Genomic DNA, 19,452 nt, shown 5'->3' on the forward strand with positions numbered 1-19,452 from the left:
GATGCCAGCAGCACCAGAGCATATTGCTGCCCAGGAGGCCAGGGATGGCCTCATCATGGCCAAATTCACTAACTTCCTGTACTGCACCCATATGGCTGCCACATGCCATGCCAAGATCCCCCCCCCCCCACCGCACAACAATACCATAAAGCACCCCTACAATGACCAAGCCATTCCTTTCACACTGACCCCCATTGCTGGAGTTAACATTATGTCTCACCATTCACTTCAACTCACAAAGCCACTTCCAAAGTAGCACAAAAAATGGGCATTCGGAAAGTGGTGGAAATAAATATTTTTATGTGTCATAACAGTAATGGAACCTTAGCAATAACACTTCGTAAACACCCATGTGCTTACCCATGTGCATCTACTTCTGTGTCATTTTTCTTTTACGCGTGCTTCTATGAGGTGCAACCCCTATGGCTTCAGCAGAGGTAGAGGCAGCCTGCTCACTTCCTTGCTGCGACTGCGTAGACACATTTGGCGGACATCCTCTGGGTTTTGGAGCCTGTGATGGCCCTGCCAAAGTCTGTTCCTCCTGCGATTGTGCAGAGGCAGATTTGACCATCGCTATCTGAGGAAGCATCTGGGGCTCTGACTGAGGGGTGGGGGAAACGATGGAGAAGTGAGAGCGCTTTGAGAAGAGCCCCCACTTCCATGTCCCCTCTCGCCAATCTCTCTCATGGGCCACCCTCACTTCCCTGCTAGCAAGGAGCTGGAAAGTGCCTTGCTGCACAGCAGTGGGGCTATGTGGACCCAAGTCTACATTTAGATCCCTCCTAGAGAGGTCTATGAGCCTCTGCCATCTGTTGTCCATAGCTAGCATTTGCTCATGTGAATGGCGCATTAGCTGCTCCATGCAGATAGCCATCCTTTCTATGGAAGAGCATATCATCGCCATCGCCTGTGACATGGTGATGCTCATGTTGGAGATGGACTCCTCCATTCTCTGCACAGTTGCAGACATCGACGACTGCAAAAACTGCCAGAGCCCCCTGCACTTCTTCTTGCACCTCCAGGGTCACCCTCTTTCTCGATGGCCCTCGAGGCTCAGCAACTGCATGCAGCTCAGCAGAGTTTGGAGCGTCCTGCAACCTCCGGCCGGAGTCTCCACTGCTGTCCCTGTCAACACCACCTGCTCCTGCTCCCTTGTGAAGTGCGAGACACCAGGTGATAACACAACTCTATCTCGCATGGGATGAGGTGTGTGTATCTGCGCTGGTGCTGGGTGCGCTTGGGTCTGGTGACGGTGCACCCTGAGGCCGGAGGCTTCTCTGAGGAGTCATCTTCCTCCTCTGGCTGGATAATGGGGCGGGCACTTGATGGACCTGTGGGAGAGAGATGGTTTAGAAATATTATATTAAGAATGGTTAACAATACCATTATGCACATGATGAACATTCACTGGCTGCTGACATCAGTCCCCATATGAGTGACTGCTGTATGCCATGTGGCTGTATGAGATGTAATTCTGTCACCAGGTTGCTGAGAGGTCCCCCTCTCTCTGTCTCCCACTGCCAGCAGCTCTGCAACTCCTGAGACCTCCAGGGCCACCTCCTCTGCTGCAGTTATAGTGCTGAAGGATGGAGGGCCCTCTCCCTGTTATTGTGCGCTCTCTTCTCCCGCAAGGAGGGAAAGAGAAGTTAAAGTGAGAGTGATGGCACGATGTAAGGATTGTGTGGCTTACATCTGTAGAGGGGGACTATGAAGGAGTGTGGTGCCAATGCCAAATGGCCTCCTTCTGTGGTGTTAGTTGGTATGATTGCATTAGGATGAGGGTGAGTGTGAGGGGTGGTTCGTCAGATGGAGATGTGAGTAATGGCATAGAGAGGGATGGGTGGATGTGCAAGGTATGTTGGTATGAGTAATGATGTGCAAGAGTAGGCTTGGGAAGGCAGAGTTATGGGGATGTGGTGACAGGCGCAGCAGGATGAAGGTGAGTGTGGCTTTGCACTCACCTTGCCTGATCTCATCAGATCATTGAAGTGCTTCCGGCACTGTACCCAGGTCTGTCTTACAACATCGCTGCTGTTGACCTCCTCAGCAATTTGGAGCCCGGCTCTTTGTCTTTTGGGGAGGTCTCTTCTGCCCATCAGCAGTCAAGAGGATCTCCCCCCCAAGAATATGTAGGGAGTCACTGGAAAAGCAGGGTACAGTCCTCTGTCTTTGGGAAGTGATTTTTCTATTTCTGCACAAGACACTCCTTTCCAATCCCCCCTCCACACTCCTACATGAGCCTTCAAATGCAATATGGCCAAGGCTGCTTTAAATAACCCCACTGGAAATGAGCCACCGATAACATCATCAGATCCGCACCATTTGATAGGGCCGGGAATCTCGTATGTCTGCCTTAATAGGCTAAAGTTGCTCTGACGAGTGGGCTGATCAATACATCGTAAGACGAAGTAAAATAAACCACATGGATGTAGCTCTTAGCAAAAACTAATGGGTGTAACAACGAATATGTCTGTAATTACAAATATATTCAATAGAAAGTAACAGATATTAATTGCAGAGTTCACTGCAAGAACCAGGCATGTGATGATCATACCCACTCCCTGCCTGCTCTGCTGTTGGGCACCATGGTCCTCCAACTATATTCATGGCATGTAGCTGCAGCTGCTCTTTATCCAAGTCCGTGGTGAGGCCTCTGTCCATAGCAATATTGTGAAGCATGCAGCGTACTGCTGTAATTCTGATATTGTAAAGCCCCAAACTAGTCCAAACATCTGAAGCATTGCTTTAACATCCAAAATATCTGCTTAGTAAGGGCTCTGGTCTTCTCGTGTGTCACAGTATTTGTTCTCTATTGGTGTATAGGGTTATACAGTCTCGTCAGCCATCGTGATGCTGCATAGCACAGATCTCCAAGAAGCCAGCCTTCTCCTTCAAAGAGCAGTGTCACGTTAAATTGCCTCAAAAAGCATCACACATACTCCTGGAAAGCATACACAGATATGAATTATTTTCTGGCTGGGTCACATACCATTTGCATGTTGACACATTAATAGTATTTTCTATTTAGATATATCAACTAATTACTGGTAAGTGCACAAATATGTATTTAGTGAATGATTAGCTATTTCTTTGGAGAAGCCACTAATTGATCTGCATGGTACTAATTAACAACCCAATTTTATGTAGTCATTATAAATATATACTCAGGTGTATTTAAGTACAGGTTTCACCAAGTTTCTGCTGAGGAAAACCATTTAAGAAATTCCCCTCCCATGGAATTAGAGCCACACTCCATCACCACTGCCACCCTCACTGCAATGGTGAAAGGATCTGAGGCTCCTGGCAGTCATTTTAATCTAACCCTGCCACCTTGGAAAGACCATTTTGAAATGTCTACTTTGTATTAATCGAATAATTTATTCAGTAAGATTAACTAGACAATTGTGTAGTTAGCTTGTGTAGGGTTTGGCCGGTGCCAACATCAGTGGGTGCATGTGCCTCAAGGATTTTCGGACTTTTAAAATGGATATGTACCCTTTTAAAATGGAGACGCACGTGGGCTGCATTTTAAAAATAGAGTTTGGACTTTTGGACTTTAAAAGGGACTGCCTGTTGGTTTCTGTGAAGATGAACTGTCTGTCTTTTGGGTTGCCATGGGATCTGTCTCAACTCTGACATCATGAAAAGCAGGAGCCTTTTCATATTCGAACTTGTGAGATTTGGGGAAAACCACCCTTTAGAAACATAGAAGATAGGAGCAGGAGTAGGCCATTCGGCCCCTCGAGCCTGCTCCGCCATTCAATGCGATCATGGCTGAACATCCAAATTCAGTACCCTGTCCCTGCTTTCTCCCCATATCCCTTTAGCCTTAAGAAATATATCCAACTCCTTTTTGAATATATTTAATGAATTGGCCTCTACTACCTTCTGCGGCAGAGAATTCCACAGGTTCACCACTCTCTGGGTGAAGAAATTCCTCCTCATTTCAGTCCTAAATGGCTTACCCCTTATCCTTAGACTGTGACCCCTGGTTCTGGACTCCCCCGCCATTGGGAACATCCTTCCTGCATCTAGTCGGTCTAGTCCTGTTAGAATTTTATAAGTTTCAATGAGATCCCCTCTCATTCTTCTAAACTCCAGCGAGTACAAGCCCAATCGACCCAATCTCTCCTCATACGTCATTCCTGCCATCCCAGGTATCAGCCTGCTGAATCTTCGCTGCACTCCTTCCATGGCAAGAACATCCTTCCTCAGGTAAGGCGACCAAAACTGCACACAATACTCAAGATGTGTTCTCACCAAGGCCCTGTACAACTGCAGCAAGACATCCTTGTTCCTGTACTCGAATCCTTTCGCTACGAAGGCCAACATACCATTTGCCTTCTTAAGCGCCTGCTGCACCTGCATGCTTACCTTCAACGACTGGTGCACAACGACGCCCAGGTCTCGTTGCACTTCCCCTTCTCCCAATCTATTTCCATTCAGGTAATAATCTCCCTTCTTGTTTTTGCCACCAAAGTGGATAACCTCGCATTTGTCCACGTTATATTGCATCTGCCATGCTTCTGCCCAATCACCCAACCTGTCCAAATCATACTGGAGTTTCTCGGCATCCTCCTCACAGCACACACACCCACCCAGCTTTGTGTCGTCTGCAAACTTGGAGATATTACATCTAGTTCCCTCGTCCAGATCATTAATATATATTGTGAATAGCTGGGGTCCAAGGACCAATCCCTGCAGTACCCCACTAGTCACTGCCTGCCACTCGGAAAAAGTGCCATTTATTCCAACTCCTTGCTTTCTGTCTGCCAACCAGTTCTCTATCCAAGTCAATACCTTGCCCCCAATCCCATGTGCCTTAACTTTACACGCTAATCTCTTATGCGGGACCTTATTGACAGCCTTTTGAAAGTCCAAATACACCACATCCACTGGTTCTCCCTTATCTATTTTACCAGTTACATCCTCAAAAAGTTCCAGTAGATTAGTCAAGCACGATTTACCTTTTGTAAATCCATGTTGACTTTGTCCGATCCGGTCACTGTTTTCCCAAGTGCTCTGCTATTACATCTTTTATAATGGACTCTAGCATTTTCCCCACTACCAATGTCAGGCTTACCGGTCTGTAATTCCCCATTTTCTCTCTACCACCTTTTTTGAACAGTGGGGTAACATTAGCTACCCGCCAATCCATGAGTACTGTTCCAGAGTCTATCGAATTTTGGAAGATGACCAGCAATGCATCTACTATTTCTAGGGCCACTTCCTTAAGTACCCTAGGATCTAGATTATCAGGCCCTGGGGATTTAATCCTGTCAATTCCATCAATTTCTCTAACACCATTTCCCTACAAATACTGATTTCTATCAGTTCCTCCCTTTCATTAGACCCTATGTTCCCCGACATCTCTGGGAGGTTATTTGTGTCCTCCTTTGTGAAGACAGAACCAAAATATGTATTTAATTGGTCTGCCATTTCTTTGTTCCCCATTATAAATTCCCCTGATTCTGACTGCAAGGGACCTACGCTTGACTTCACCAATCTTTTTCTCTTCACATATCTATAAAAGCTTTGTGTCAGTTTTTATGTTCCTTGCAAGCTTACTCTCATACTCTATTTTCCCCTCTTAATTACTCCCTTTGTCATCCTTTGTTGAATCCTAAACTGCTCCCAATCCTCAGGTTTACTGCTTTTTCTGGCCAATTTATATGTCCTCTCCTTGGATCTTATGCTATCTCTAATTTCCCTGGTTAGCCACGGTTGAGTCAGCTTTTTTGTTTTATTTTTATGCCAAACTGGGATGAACAAATTCTGTAGTTCATCCATGCGATCTTTTATTGTTTGCCATTGCCTATCCACCGTCAGCCCTTTGAGTGACATTCCCCAATCAATCCTACCCAACTCGCGCCTCATACCATCGTATTTAAATTCAGGACCCTAGTCTCTGAGTCAACTACTTCACTCTCCATCTTAATGAAGAATTCTATCATATTATGATCGCTCCGACCCAAGGGGCCTCGGACAACAAGATTGCTAATTAATCCTTTCTCATTACATAATACCCAGTCTAAGATGGCCTGATCTCTAGTTGGTTCCTTGACATATTGGTCCAGGAAACCATCCCGTATACACTCCAGGAATTCCTCCTCCACAATATTGTTACTAATTTGGTTAGCCCAATCTATATGTAGGTTAAAGTCACCCATGATAACTGCTGTGCCCTTATTGCACGCTTCTCTAATTTCCCTTTTACTGCCATTCCCGACCTCCGCATTACTGTTTGGAGGTCTATATACCACTCCAACTAACGTTTTCTGCCCCATGGTATTTCTCAGTTCTACCCATACAGATTCCACATCATCAGACCTAATATTCTTCCTTACAATTATGTTAAGCCCCTCTTTAACCAGCAATGCTACCCCACCTCCTTTTCCTTTTTGCCTATCTTTCCTGAATATTGAATACCCCTGGATGTTGAGTTCCCAGCCTTGGCCACCCTGGAGCCATGTTTCCGTAATCCCAATCATATCATATTCGTTTACCTCTATTTGCGCAGCTAATTCATCCACCTTATTACAAATGCTCCTCGCATTAAGACACAAAGCCTTCAGGCTTGTTTTTTTAACGCTCTTAGATCTTTTGAATTATTATTTACTGTGGCCATGTTTGATTTAAACCCTTGATTTCTCTGTCTGCCACTTTTGTTTTTCTCCTTCCTGTCTTCTGCTTTTATCCTCATTTCCCTTTCCTCTGTCTCCCCGCTCAGGTTCCCAACCCCCTGCCATTTTAGTTTAAACCCTTCCCCAGAGCACGAGCAAACACTCCCCCTAGGACATCAGTCCCGGCCCTGCCCAAGTGCCAACCGTCCGTTTTGTACTGGTCCCTCTTCCCCCAGAACTGGTTCCAATGTCCCAGGAATTTGAATCCCTCCCCCTTGCACCATTCCTCTAGCCACGTATTCATCTTTGTCCATGGAGCCGGGATGTCTGGATGGACAATGAGGTTTGGAGGCCAAAAGTAACACCTCTGGACTCTTTCAATGATGGAGCAGTCAACAACTTAAACAGTTAGCAATTCGAGTACTGCTCATCTACAATAATGGCCTAACATTGTTTTCTTCAAGATGACCAATCCAGGACAAGAGATATCACCAGGTAAACCAACTAGCATCTCTGCGACCATGGTAACCAGGAACCGCCCAACTAGTTTTGTGTATTGCACGGGGTATAACCATGCTGAACTTTGGGGATGCAGGGCTTGCTTTTTGGCTGTTGCTTACCTGCTTTTCTTTACCATCTGTAACGGGGGTTCTCCACGTAACCATGTGTTCATCAACTCTCCAGGAATGCTCGAAGTGAGTGCCTCGTTGTACTGCCTGAACATAACTCTCTAGGCCTCATCGCATGCCTCTGTTAGGCACGGTTTTGTCTCCGGAGTCGAACGGAGCCGGGACCATGTGAATCAACAACAAGGGCTGGTAATTATATCCAGCATACACCTCTAGAAATCCCCAGGACCACGTGTTTTGCTGCTGAGGAACTGCAAGTGTCCAAGATGCAGACTAGCACGGGTGTGTGTGAGAGGAGGCTTCCAAGTGTGGGTTCTGACCAAACCGGGAAAGGGGTTTAGTTAGAAGGGTTTTTTCCCTTATCTAGGCTTAGGTTCTGGGAAGGGGTTGGTTCGGCGTAACCAACAGGGTGGGTGATGTAAGAAAAAGGAGACTTACCATCAAGTAACTTTAAAGTAAGCTTTAAGTAACTTATAAACACACTATATACAAGAGAGGTCTTTACCATGCCTCTGGTAGAAGCCTCTTACAATACTGAACAGACCAGTATTTATACCAGTCCAACAGGAAGTGACATATGACAGGAAGTGAGGTATGTACACAGTTCATAGTTCACAGTTCATAGTTCACAGGAAGTGATGACATAACTTCCCGGAAGTTAGCATTTTTATCACAGTGGGTATTTTAGTCTAAAGTTATAAGCTAGTGTCCACGGTCACCTACTCGTTCTGCCGTAGGCGAGAGGAGTAGGGATTGTCGTTTTTGTGAGTGTAATAAAAGGAATCGATCTTTGACCAACCTGAACCATTTCGTTTTGTCTGAATCATTTATAGTCTATCCATAGTAACTCCTTGGGTCCGAACTTGGGGGTTGTGGGGCTTGTGGTTCGCAGTATAATTCGGAAGACCAACCGGGTGGCATCCGGTCATGGCTGGGTTACACAGTAATCCCGCTGGGGACGCTGCACACCGGGCATAGGAGAAGACCTATCTGGCCTTGGTCTCTCTCTCTGTGTGTGATTACCCGCTAATCGACGGGCTGGGCAGGGACTATTGGCATAAGCTCCTGCTGTCCAAGGGAAACAACCCAAATTGGGGAGTTTTTGTGGCACGGGTCAACTCAAGGGAGAGGCATAGAAACACGGGGCATGCAAAAACACCCTACACTTGGTCAAAAGACCTGTGATTAAACTTAGTCATAATAGCTTGAACCACAAAATCAATAAGGTAGTTTGAATATGCTTTCAGCTCTTTAGCATAATATGTTTTTTTTTTAACTTCTTGAATAATGCACTCTTGGATGTCTGAGCAAGAAGAAAGAAGAGGCAAGCAGCTGTGGAGCATGGCCTTGATGAAGACAATGGCACAGATACTTATGTATGGGACCAGGCATGAGTATGTGTTCAACAGCTTGTCGAAAATGGCATGGGAGCTGAACAAAGAAAGGTTAATGGTCTCCAACTTGGACTGAAGTAACCTTTGGGCATATGAACATCACCTGCCCTAAGTCCTACCGTTGGTAGCCTTCTATTGGCCCCTTCTAATAAGAGATATGGGGAAGCTGTGGTGTATGTGCCTTTAAGAGCAATTATGGTGTATGTGCCTTTAAGAGCCCCAGGTGTGCGTAATGCCGGTAATTGCCACTTGGGCTATATAAGCCTGTGTATTGTGTATATCCTTTAGAAACCGCCCCCCCCAGACTTGCTTAGTAAATACCTATGAACCAACTCCTGTCTTCAGTGTCTTTATCTACACACGGACACTACAGTGGCGACGAAGTGGAAACGGACTTACCTGCAATTCGGCAGCACCTCAAGGACATCGATTCCTCCAGCGTCCAGAAGACTCAAGGAAGTAAGAGAAACTGTGGTTTCACCAGCTGGCCAAGCTGGTGACAGGTACTGCGCTAATCCTTCCTGGGCGTCAGGCTGGAGCTCCAGCGGCGGGCTCTGCAGCTGAGACAGGCAGCGAAATCGGAGGCAAGCAATAACGGACTGGGAGGGTGCACTCGAGAGACGGCCGGCGCGGCAAGCAGGTCAGCGTTTAGACCTCCGTCGGGTACGAGTCTCCAACAGTGAATAAACGGAAACCACAGTAAAACAGCGTTGTTATCGGTAGCAGCGGCGGGAAAGCGCGGGAAGCGCCATATCTTTTCTGAAATGCCTAAATCTGGTAATATTGAGGCTTTTGATGGCGAAATAGAAGATTGGACCACACACGTGGAAAGAGTAGAGGTTTATTGCACTGCAAATGGAATAACAGATGAAAAAAAAGCTTCAGTACTTCTGAACTTAATGGGCGCGAAGACATACGGGCTGTTACGAAATTTAATCACTCCAGCCAAACCAAAGGACAAGACTTTTAAAGAAATTGCTGATACCCTGCAGGAGCATTTAAACCCAACACCGCTGCTGATAGCGGAACGATTCAAGTTCAAGAGAAATCAACACAAGAATGAAAGTAACGCTGATTACCTAAACAAATTAAGAAAGCTATCAAAGTACTGCCAATTCGGAGCAGGACTATCGGATTATCTTCGAGACAAATTTGTTTGCGGTCTCTTAAGTGAAGGAACACAAAAAAGACTGCTTTCTGAAAAAGATTTAACATTGGACAAAGCTTTCAGTATGGCTGTATCATACGAAGCAGCAGCAAAAGGAGCTGCAGAGATACAACAAGAGACACAGGACTTCGGCACCCATAAAATGACACAGGAGTTCGGAAGATGTTATCGCTGCGGCAGATCCACCCATAACCAGAGGGACTGCTGGTTCAAGGGCAAAGCATGCAGGCAATGTGGTAAGATTGGACACATTGCACGGGTATGCCAATCTGGACAAAATAAATCCACTGACAGAAAACAAAAAATCAATAAAGAAAAGTACAGGAAGGTACAAATGATGACGGACAATAGCTCCGAAGACCAGAATAGCGATAGTGACTCCGGAAACAAGAGACTAAGCTGTCTCAAATTACATAATGTACTTGCCAAAGAGGATTACCAAACCATTTGGGTTACCCTCACAATAGCAGGGTCCCCAGTTAAAATGGAGCTAGATACAGGATCAGCTCTAACCGTAATAAATCGACGAGATTACGAGAGGCTATTTTCGCATATACCTCTAAAAGACACATCCATTATCTTAAAAACATATACGGGGCAGAAAGTCTACCCCAAAGGAAAAATAAGGGTGCCTGTGGTATACAACGGCAAAGAAATACAAAAGTTGTATTTATACATTGTACAAGATGGTGGTCCACCGTTGTTGGGACGTGAATGGATAAGGCAGATACGTTTAAACTGGCACTCCATTCAGGTACTGACGGTGACCAGTAAGGAAAAAACCAATGATGACATCATACCTGAACGATTAAAAGACATCTTGGCCAACGCCAAAGAAGTGTTTCAAGAGAAACTAGGAACCTTGAAAGGCATCACTGCCTCAATAAAAGTGGAAGATACAGCAATTCCAAAAATTTTTAAGGCAAGACCGGTGCCATACGCAATACGTCCGGCAGTCGAGGCAGAGCTGAAGAATTTGGAAAAGGCAGGCGTATTATCCAAAATAGATTGGAGCGAATGGGCAACACCCATCGTTCCAGTCATGAAAAAAACATTGAAAAATAACTCTGAGGAACAGAAAAAAATTCGCATCTGTGGGGACTTTAAGGTGACTGTAAACCCGGTCCTTCACACGGTACAGTATCCTCTTCGAGGATAGAAGATATTTTCGCCTCACTATCCGGAGGGAAACGTTTCACAAAAATTGACTTGGCACAGGCATATCTACAGATGGAGGTTGAGGAGACCTCTAAAAAGTATCTCACGATAAACACACACAAAGGCCTGTACCAGTACAATCGACTGGTTTTTGGAATAGCATCAGCTCCAGCTATCTGGCAAAGAGCTATGGAGCAAGTCCTGCAAGGGTTCCGGGGACTCAATGCTACCTAGACGACATCCTTATAACAGGAGAAAACGACAACGAGCACCTTGCCAATTTGGAGCAGGTGCTCACTAGGCTGAAAGAACGGGGCCTACGAGCAAATCGCCCCAAGTGCGAATTTTTCCAAAATCAGATATCATATTGTGGCCACATAATTAATAAGGAGGGGTTGCATAAGTCACCTGAAAAAATTGAAGCAGTTATAAAAGCCCCAGCACCTGAAAATGTTTCACAATTAAGGTCATTCCTGGGATTAATAAATTACTATCATAAATTTTTACCGAACTTATCAACTATTCTACACCCTCTTAATGATCTTCTACAGACAGGAGTGATTTGGAAATGGAACGAAGACTGTAAACGTGCCTTCCATAAATGTAAAGACTTAATCACATCCGAGAAAATTTTGGCTCATTACAACCCATCACTACCAATCAGACTGGCGTGTGATGCATCCCCTTACGGCATAGGAGCGGTATTGTCCCATAGATTCCCTGATGGCTCGGAACGGCCGATAGCTTTTGCGTCACGCTCATTGAACTCAGCTGAGCGTAACTATGCCCAGATAGACAGGGAAGCACTCAGCCTGGTATGGGGAGTGAAGAAATTCAACCATTACCTACACAGACAAAAATTTACCTTGCTGACTGACCATCAACCCCTCATCTCCATATTCAACCCTAAAAAAGGTGTCCCCATTATGACGGCACAAAGACTACAGAGGTGGTCCCTTTTTCTAGGGGCACACCAATACAACATTGAATACAAAGGGTCAAAACAGCATGGGAATGCTGATGGTTTATCACGCCTACCGTTGCCAACGATAGAAGAGGCACCTACAGTAGACCCAGTAGAGATATTCCACTCTACCATAGTGGAATGTCTACCGGTGACAAATTCTGCCATTGAAAGGGAGACAAGAAATGACCCTACTCTCTCACGGGTCTACGATTTAACAGTGAAGGGATGGCCAGCACATGGCGAACCACTGTTGCCAGCATTCTCGCAAAGAAGAGAACAGCTGTCAGTGTGCCGAGGAAACTTTATGTGTGGATCCAGAGTGGTGATTCCACCCAAACTCCAGGATAAAGTGCTAAAGGAGCTTCACGAGGGGCATCTGGGTGGAGTGAAAATGAAGAACCTAGCTAGGGCGTTTGTATGGTGGCCAGGTATCGATGGAGACATCGAAGACATGACCAAGAGCTGCCTAGGATGCCAGAAGGTCCAAAATGCTCCGCCACAGGCCCCTCTACATCCATGGGAGTGGCCCTCATCTCCCTGGCAAAGGGTGCACATCGACTTTGCTGGTCCATTTATGGACTCAATGTTCTTAATCGCAGTGGATGCACACTCCAAGTGGCTGGAGGTAATAAAGATGTCCTCCACCACCATGGAAAAAACCATCACAGTATTAAGGACCATATTTGCCAGGAATGGGTTGCCGGAGCAGATATGTTCTGATAATGGACCGCAATTTGTGTCCGAAGAATTCAGAAAGTTCTTAAAGAACAATGGGGTAAAGCACTACACGTCCGCCCCATACCATCCCGCCACCAATGGATTGGCTGAAAGGTTTGTCCAGACCTTCAAGAAGGCCATCAAGGCTATGGGTAATGAAGACATAAAACTTCAGCACAAGGTGGATAACTTCTTATTTGCATATAGGAATGCAACGCATATGGTTACTAACCAAACTCCCGCCATGATGTTCTACAATAGAAACCTAAGATGCCGGCTGGATTTGGTCAAGCCCAACATCCGAAGGGACGTGGAGAACCGGCAGTTTCAGGGCATGAATGAAAGGCCAACTAGGGCCTTCCAGATAGGCCAACCGGTTTTGGCCCGGGACTACCGTACCGAGAAATGGCAGCCTGGAACTATCTGCACACGATTAGGACCACTGATGTATACCGTGGACATCGGAGACAGCATAATGAGGCGCCATGCTGACCAAATCATCAAGTCATCCGAAAAGGGACAACCTACACCACCACTCTATACATCTAACGATGAAGTAGAGATACCCATATCTACCTCCGATCCGGTGATACTGGAGCCCGATGAACCCGACACTGGCCTTCAAGCCGAATCAGCCTTGCCAGAAGAACCTACTACACCACCAGAAACTACTGCACCCCCGAGGCGTTATCCGGACAGAGTCAGGAAGCCTCCTGAGAGACTAAATTATTAATTAATACAGCAATGTATATTATTTTGCATATAACATGTAATTAATAATTACTTAAAATATGATGTACTAGTTAGCTAGAAGGGGAGGAATTGTGGTGTATGTGCCTTTAAGAGCCCCAGGTGTGCGTAATGCCGGTAATTGCCACTTGGGCTATATAAGCCTGTGTATTGTGTATATCCTTTAGAAACCCCCCCCCCCCAGACTTGCTTAGTAAATACCTATGAACCAATTCCTGTCTTCAGTGTGTTTATCTACACACGGACACCACAGAAGCAACCTGTATGGGTTAATGCTTGCCAATCATCAAGCATCATTTTCTATTATAAAGGTGAGCTCAAAGCTCATGCTCTTTGAATATATTTAATGAATTGGCCTCAACTGCCTTCTGTGGTAGAGAATTCCACAGGTTCACCACTCTGGGTGAAGAAATTCCTCCTCATCTCTGTCCTAAATGGCTTACCCCTTATCTTTAGACTGTGATCCCTGGTTCTGGACTCCCCGGCCATCGAGAACATCCTTCCTGCATCTAGTCTGTCTAGTCCTGTTAGAATTTTATAAGTTTCAATGAGATCCCCTCTCATTCTTCTAAACTCCAGCGAGTATAAGCCCAATCGACCCAATCTCTCCTCATACGTCATTCCTGCCATCCCAGGTATCAGTCTGGTGAATCTTTGCTGCACTCCCTCCATGGCAAGAACATCCTTCCTCAGATAAGGCCTCCACTGCCATCCTGCCCCAGAAAAACTCTAATTTCCATACTCTTCTCCCCAAAGCTCTCAAAACCCGGTTATTGCCATTGCAGTGCGGTCACACCCAGAATCACCCACCAATGCTCCCCCACCCTGACATCCACCCTTCCACTCTTACCCAACAATCGTAGACACTTAAATTATTTTTTAGAAATTCAACGAGTGGATCTTTTGCGGTGTTGCTTATGGTAAATCAGAGGACATGCTGTTTTGCAATGACGAGAGTTGTATTATGAACTGTAAAATGTATTATTAGAGTTAGAGCAAGCAATTTGTTGCAGTACAATATCTCACAAATAAATACTCCGATTTTCACCCTTGAGCAAAACTTTCCGAATCAATTTCTTGACTCAATGGCACTTTACATTTAATCAACTACTGTATATCTTAAAGTGCTAGTGTCTGCCTCTTTCAAACTGTATGAGAATTTTCAGCTGGCTACTGTAACAACTTATACAGCAACATTTAATACAAATCTAATTTTGAAACTTTGCCGGTTGAGTTGAGCACCTGCTAACTGTACAGCCAACCCATACAGTAATTATTTGGAAACCTTTCAATGTTATGTGAGCTGGGAAAGATATAATACTGCCATTTTTAAAACCATTTACTGATTAAAATTAAAGGGCCAGTAATGAGAAAAATTAAAAACCATGACTGGGACAGTGAAAAAAGTTATCTCTCTCTCCCTCTTTATGCCTAACTTTCTATTCCTCTCTCGCTGCATGTCTCTCTTTGCATGCATTGCTTACGCTCGCCCTGTGTGCACTTCTCTCTCCCTACATCACTCTCCCCTCTCTTCCTCCTTGCATGCAGCTGTCTCTGAGTACATCACTATATCGCCAGACCTATGTTGCTTCCCCATGTGTGTTTTTCCTCTCCAGCCCCACTTCTCTGTGTGCTTTTCTCTCTGCATGTCTGTCTGTCTGTCTGTCTGTCTCTCTTTCTCTCTCTCTGCACCCCTCCTCTCTCCCTACATCCCTGAATGTGTCAGCTTGACTCAGTGGTAGCACTTTTGCATCTGAGTCAGAAGATTGTGGTTTACACCCCACTCCAGGATTTACGCATATAATCCAGGTTGAGGGATTACTGCATTGCCAGAGTGCTGTCTTTCTGATGAGCTGTTAAATCAAGACCCCGTTCAGGTGGATTTAAAAGGATCTCATGGCACTATTTGATGAAGAGCAGGGAGGTCTGGCTGATATTCCTCCCTCAGCCAAAGCTATCAAACCAGATTAACTAGTCATTTATTTTATGCTATTTGTACGCAAATTGATTGCTATGTTTCTTGGTACAGCATTGGTGACTACACTTAATTGACTGTGAAGCACTTTGAGATATCCTGAAGGCATGAAAAGACACTGTATAAATGCAAGGCATTTATTTTTCTATCTAGCTGTGTCTCTCTCTCTGGCCCTCCCTCTCTGTACACATCTTTTTCCCTCTCTCCGTTTGCCTCTTTCTCTTGTTTTAACATTCATTTATCTCACTCATGTTTTGCGTGCCTTCACAATTTACAACTTGTTTTTTCTCTGCGTATATCTCTCTTTCTTTCTCTCTTTGAATCTTTCTCCTTCTATTCATGCATCCCTCTTCCTTTCTCTGCTTCTCTTTAGTCTCACTCCCTCTCTTGCTGCTTGACTCTTTACCTTTCTCTGCTCTATGTAAAAAGAAAACATTAGAAAATAGTTTGGCCGCCAAAATATGCCTACTTTTTTTTTAGAAAACAAGTTAAATTACTATTTTCTGTTTCAAGCATCAACTTGCAGCGCAGAAAGTAATACTGATCCGCCACACGACATGTTGGAAATTGCAAGCACAGGTGCTTGCTAGGATCTGTAGCTGCCATTTCTCTTCAGTTGCCAGTGGTGGTTTTGGGAACAATTTTGAAGTGAAGTCCTAGATTGTGGCCTCAGACAAAAAACATTGTTAAACACCTCAATTAAGAATTTTCATTTAAGTTATGGCAGAGAGAAATGCAAACTTCTTTGGGAGCTGTTCTGTTGGGTTCCTGATGGCTCCCAGCACTTCCAGGATTTCCTGTTGGAAGTGACAGGATATGTACAATACACCCATCACACATTGGGGGAGAAATTGGGTCAGTAGCGCCACCTGTTAGTGCCTAAAGAGGCAGTCAGTGGCTGAAGCGCCACTGGCTGCGTCTCCCGCGATATTCAGTAGGGGCGCTAATGGTGGCGTTAGGCATTTGCACTGCGCCGCCACCGATGACGTAATCGGTGTGCGAAGCGCCCCATTCGTGCCCCATTCACGATATTTGGTAGCGAACGCCGCAGTTGCGCCGTTCACTACCCGCGCCCGGTTCACGGGGCCTTACTGTGCCGGCAGCGGCGCAAGTTAAGGTGGAGGTGCGGGGCGGCCGCTTCTTCGGCGGCCGCCTGTCAGCACCTCCGTCCCCGGCCTCCTAACCACCCCCCTGCGGCATTGCCGGCTGTTTCCCGAGAGCCCGGCACTTCTCCTTGGTGCCGGGCTCATTTGCCAGCACTCGCGAGCGGGGATCGCGCTGTTGCAGGCACCTCCCCCTTAACAGTGGGAGGAAGGCCTGCAGTACCGCAGCGTGCCGTGCCGCAGCATGTGGCGCTGCAGCACGTTGCGATAATCAGTTTCAGTGCCCTAAGAGGGACGCGGAGCGCCTCGAGCCTCGCCCCGTCTCCCTCGAGGGGCACTGAAACTGAATTTCTGGCGATCGGTATCACTCCGATCGCTGCGCTAAATCCTGCGCTCAGGTGACTTTTGCGCCACTTTGGCGCCCCAACCCAATTTCTAGGCCATTGACAATTGTGTTGTAATGCTATTAAAATGACGGCCATTTGTGCCACAGCAATGCTGGTCATAAGAGACACTCGTTGGTTCCTGGCTTCCAGCATTGTGATGAGCAGCATAGAGGCTCTTCAAATGGTCAAAAAGCCTACACAACCAGTTGCAGACAAATTGCATAATCATAGGCATAATTTTTTTCCAATTTTTAATTTTTTCCCCACTGCACAAGGCAGCACAAAGGTCTACTGCAGCGAATCTTTTCCCATACAGGCAGCCTGAAAAAGACAAATGACCCTGATGCAGAAAAATCGGCCAAGGTCAGCCTTACAGTGGATAGAAGGCACTCGCTGCCGAAGATGCACCAAGCCTTTATCTCCAGTTGTAAGCTTTTCAGAACATAAGAGTCCAAGATTGTGGGTTAAAACATAAGGGGGGCTAAATTCGGTTGATTTGCACCTCTCGCTAGCACCCGGGCGCGGTGCCGCTAACGCCTCCCGTGAGATCCAGCGGGAGGTTAGCGGCGGTGCTAACTGTTAGCGCCGCCGGCAATGACGTCATCGCCGTGCGCAGCACCCCTCTCGCAGCCCGGCTGTAATATTGGGTGGCGCCCCCCCAACTTACCAGCGGACGCTATGTCCGCCAGGGTCAGGGGGGCCTACCTGCGGCCGGGGTGCGCTAGTTAAAGGGGAGGTGGCGAGCGGCCATTTCTGTTGCTGGCCGACTGCCAGCACCGGCCCCCGTTGCTGTCCCGGCCCTTGTGAAGCCCCATCGTGGGGTGCCGGCTACTCTCCGTGAGCCCGGCACTCCTCGAGTGCTGGGCTCGTTTGCCAGCACTCCTGATCCCTGGTGGCCCAGCCGGGCGCCGGGACGCACTGCGCCAGGCCCCTCCCCTTTAATAAGGGGAGGAAGGCCTGCAGTACCCCGGCGCGATGTGCTGTGGCACGTAGCTTCGCGATATTGGCTCGCAGTACCCCAAGAGGGATGCGGGGCGCTTCCAGTAGCGCCCCTCCTCCCTCTCAGGGCACTACCTGGGAAAATCGTCCGCTGGGGCGCTAACTTTTTCCCCCAAGGGGTTCGCAAGAAAATTTCAATTTACCTATAAAATTACCCAACTCCCACAAACAGGTCAGGGCAGTGATTCTCAGTCCACTGGCTCTTCTGCCCAATTATTTCCCACTCACCTGCTCACTCATCCAAACAACCTCAGCGTTTCCCGGGCCCACCCGCACGCCTGTTCAACTTTTTCACAGCTCGCCTGTTCACTCACCCACCAAGTCTGAGAAGAAAAGTGAAATAAAACAAGTGAGACACAGAAAAACTCAAGTGGAAGGAGAGAGAGAGAGAGAGAGAGAGAGAGAGAGAGAGAGCACAATGGAAAGAATAAAAAGATACCAACATACAAATGTGGAAGAGCAAAGAGAGAAATAGAGAAGGGAAGAGAAGGAAAAACAATGGAGGAAGAGAGAAATGTTGGAGAAAGAGAAAAAAATGGAGTGGAGAGTGAAAGAGAAATGGAAGGAAAGATCGAAATAGAGGGGAGAGACAGGTTGAAGGGAGAGAAGTGGAGGAGATAGAGAGAAAAATATGGAAGAGGATAGAGAGAAGTGAAGGGAAGAAGGATAGAGAGAAGTGATGGGGAGAAGGAAAGGGAGAAAAAGAAGTGGAGAACTGAGAGAGAGAAAAATTGTAAAAGCAAGAGAATACATTGGAGGTGGAGACACAGAGACAATAGAAGTGGAGGAGAGGCACAAAGTATTGGAGGAAAAAAACAAGATTTTTTTTAGCAGACCTAGTAATAGCAGTATCCTTAGTTAAATCTTAAATTACAAAAACAAATCATTTTTTTCCAGATCTTTAAGATTTTGTTACAACAAAATGAGTTGGCCACATTTCCACTGAACTTGCTTTGCACTGGCAAGACTGGCACACTTCCCTTGTGAAAATATCTTCATAGTTTTTTCAGATATAACTTAGAACCAAAGAAGTTTACAGCACAGAAGAAGCCATGTCTGTACCAGCTCTTTGCCAGAATAATCCAAAACTAACTCCACTGCCCCACTCTCTTTCCATAGCCCTGTATCAACATCTACTTCAAATATTTATCCAATTTTCCCTTAAAAGATACAATGGTCATTGCCTCAACCACACTGAATAATGAAATTCTTTTAACCTCTCTCCTCACTCAATTTTAAAATGATGACCCTCATTACTGATTCTTTAGCTACAGAAAATTTTGAAACTGTATTCCCTCATCCAAGCCCAGCTCATCTATATATACCGAGAACAAGAGTGGACCCAGCACTGACCCCAGGGGAATACCACTTCCAACCCTTCTCCAATCTGAGTAACACCATTTATCCTAACTCATGGTTTCCTGTTCATCAACCAAGTCTGGGCTGTTACATTTCCTTTTATATCATACACCTGAATTTTTCTACTAAGCATCTTGTTAAACATCTTCTGAAAATCCACACACTCTATCTATTGCATTTCCTTTATCTGTCCGACAGGTCAACTCTCCAAAAAACGATTACAT

This window comes from Somniosus microcephalus, chromosome 3 (genome assembly GCF_052327205.1).
Source record: "Somniosus microcephalus isolate GS21.2 chromosome 3, FLI_Smic_1.0, whole genome shotgun sequence".
In the NCBI taxonomy this organism is placed as follows: Eukaryota; Metazoa; Chordata; class Chondrichthyes; order Squaliformes; family Somniosidae; genus Somniosus; species Somniosus microcephalus.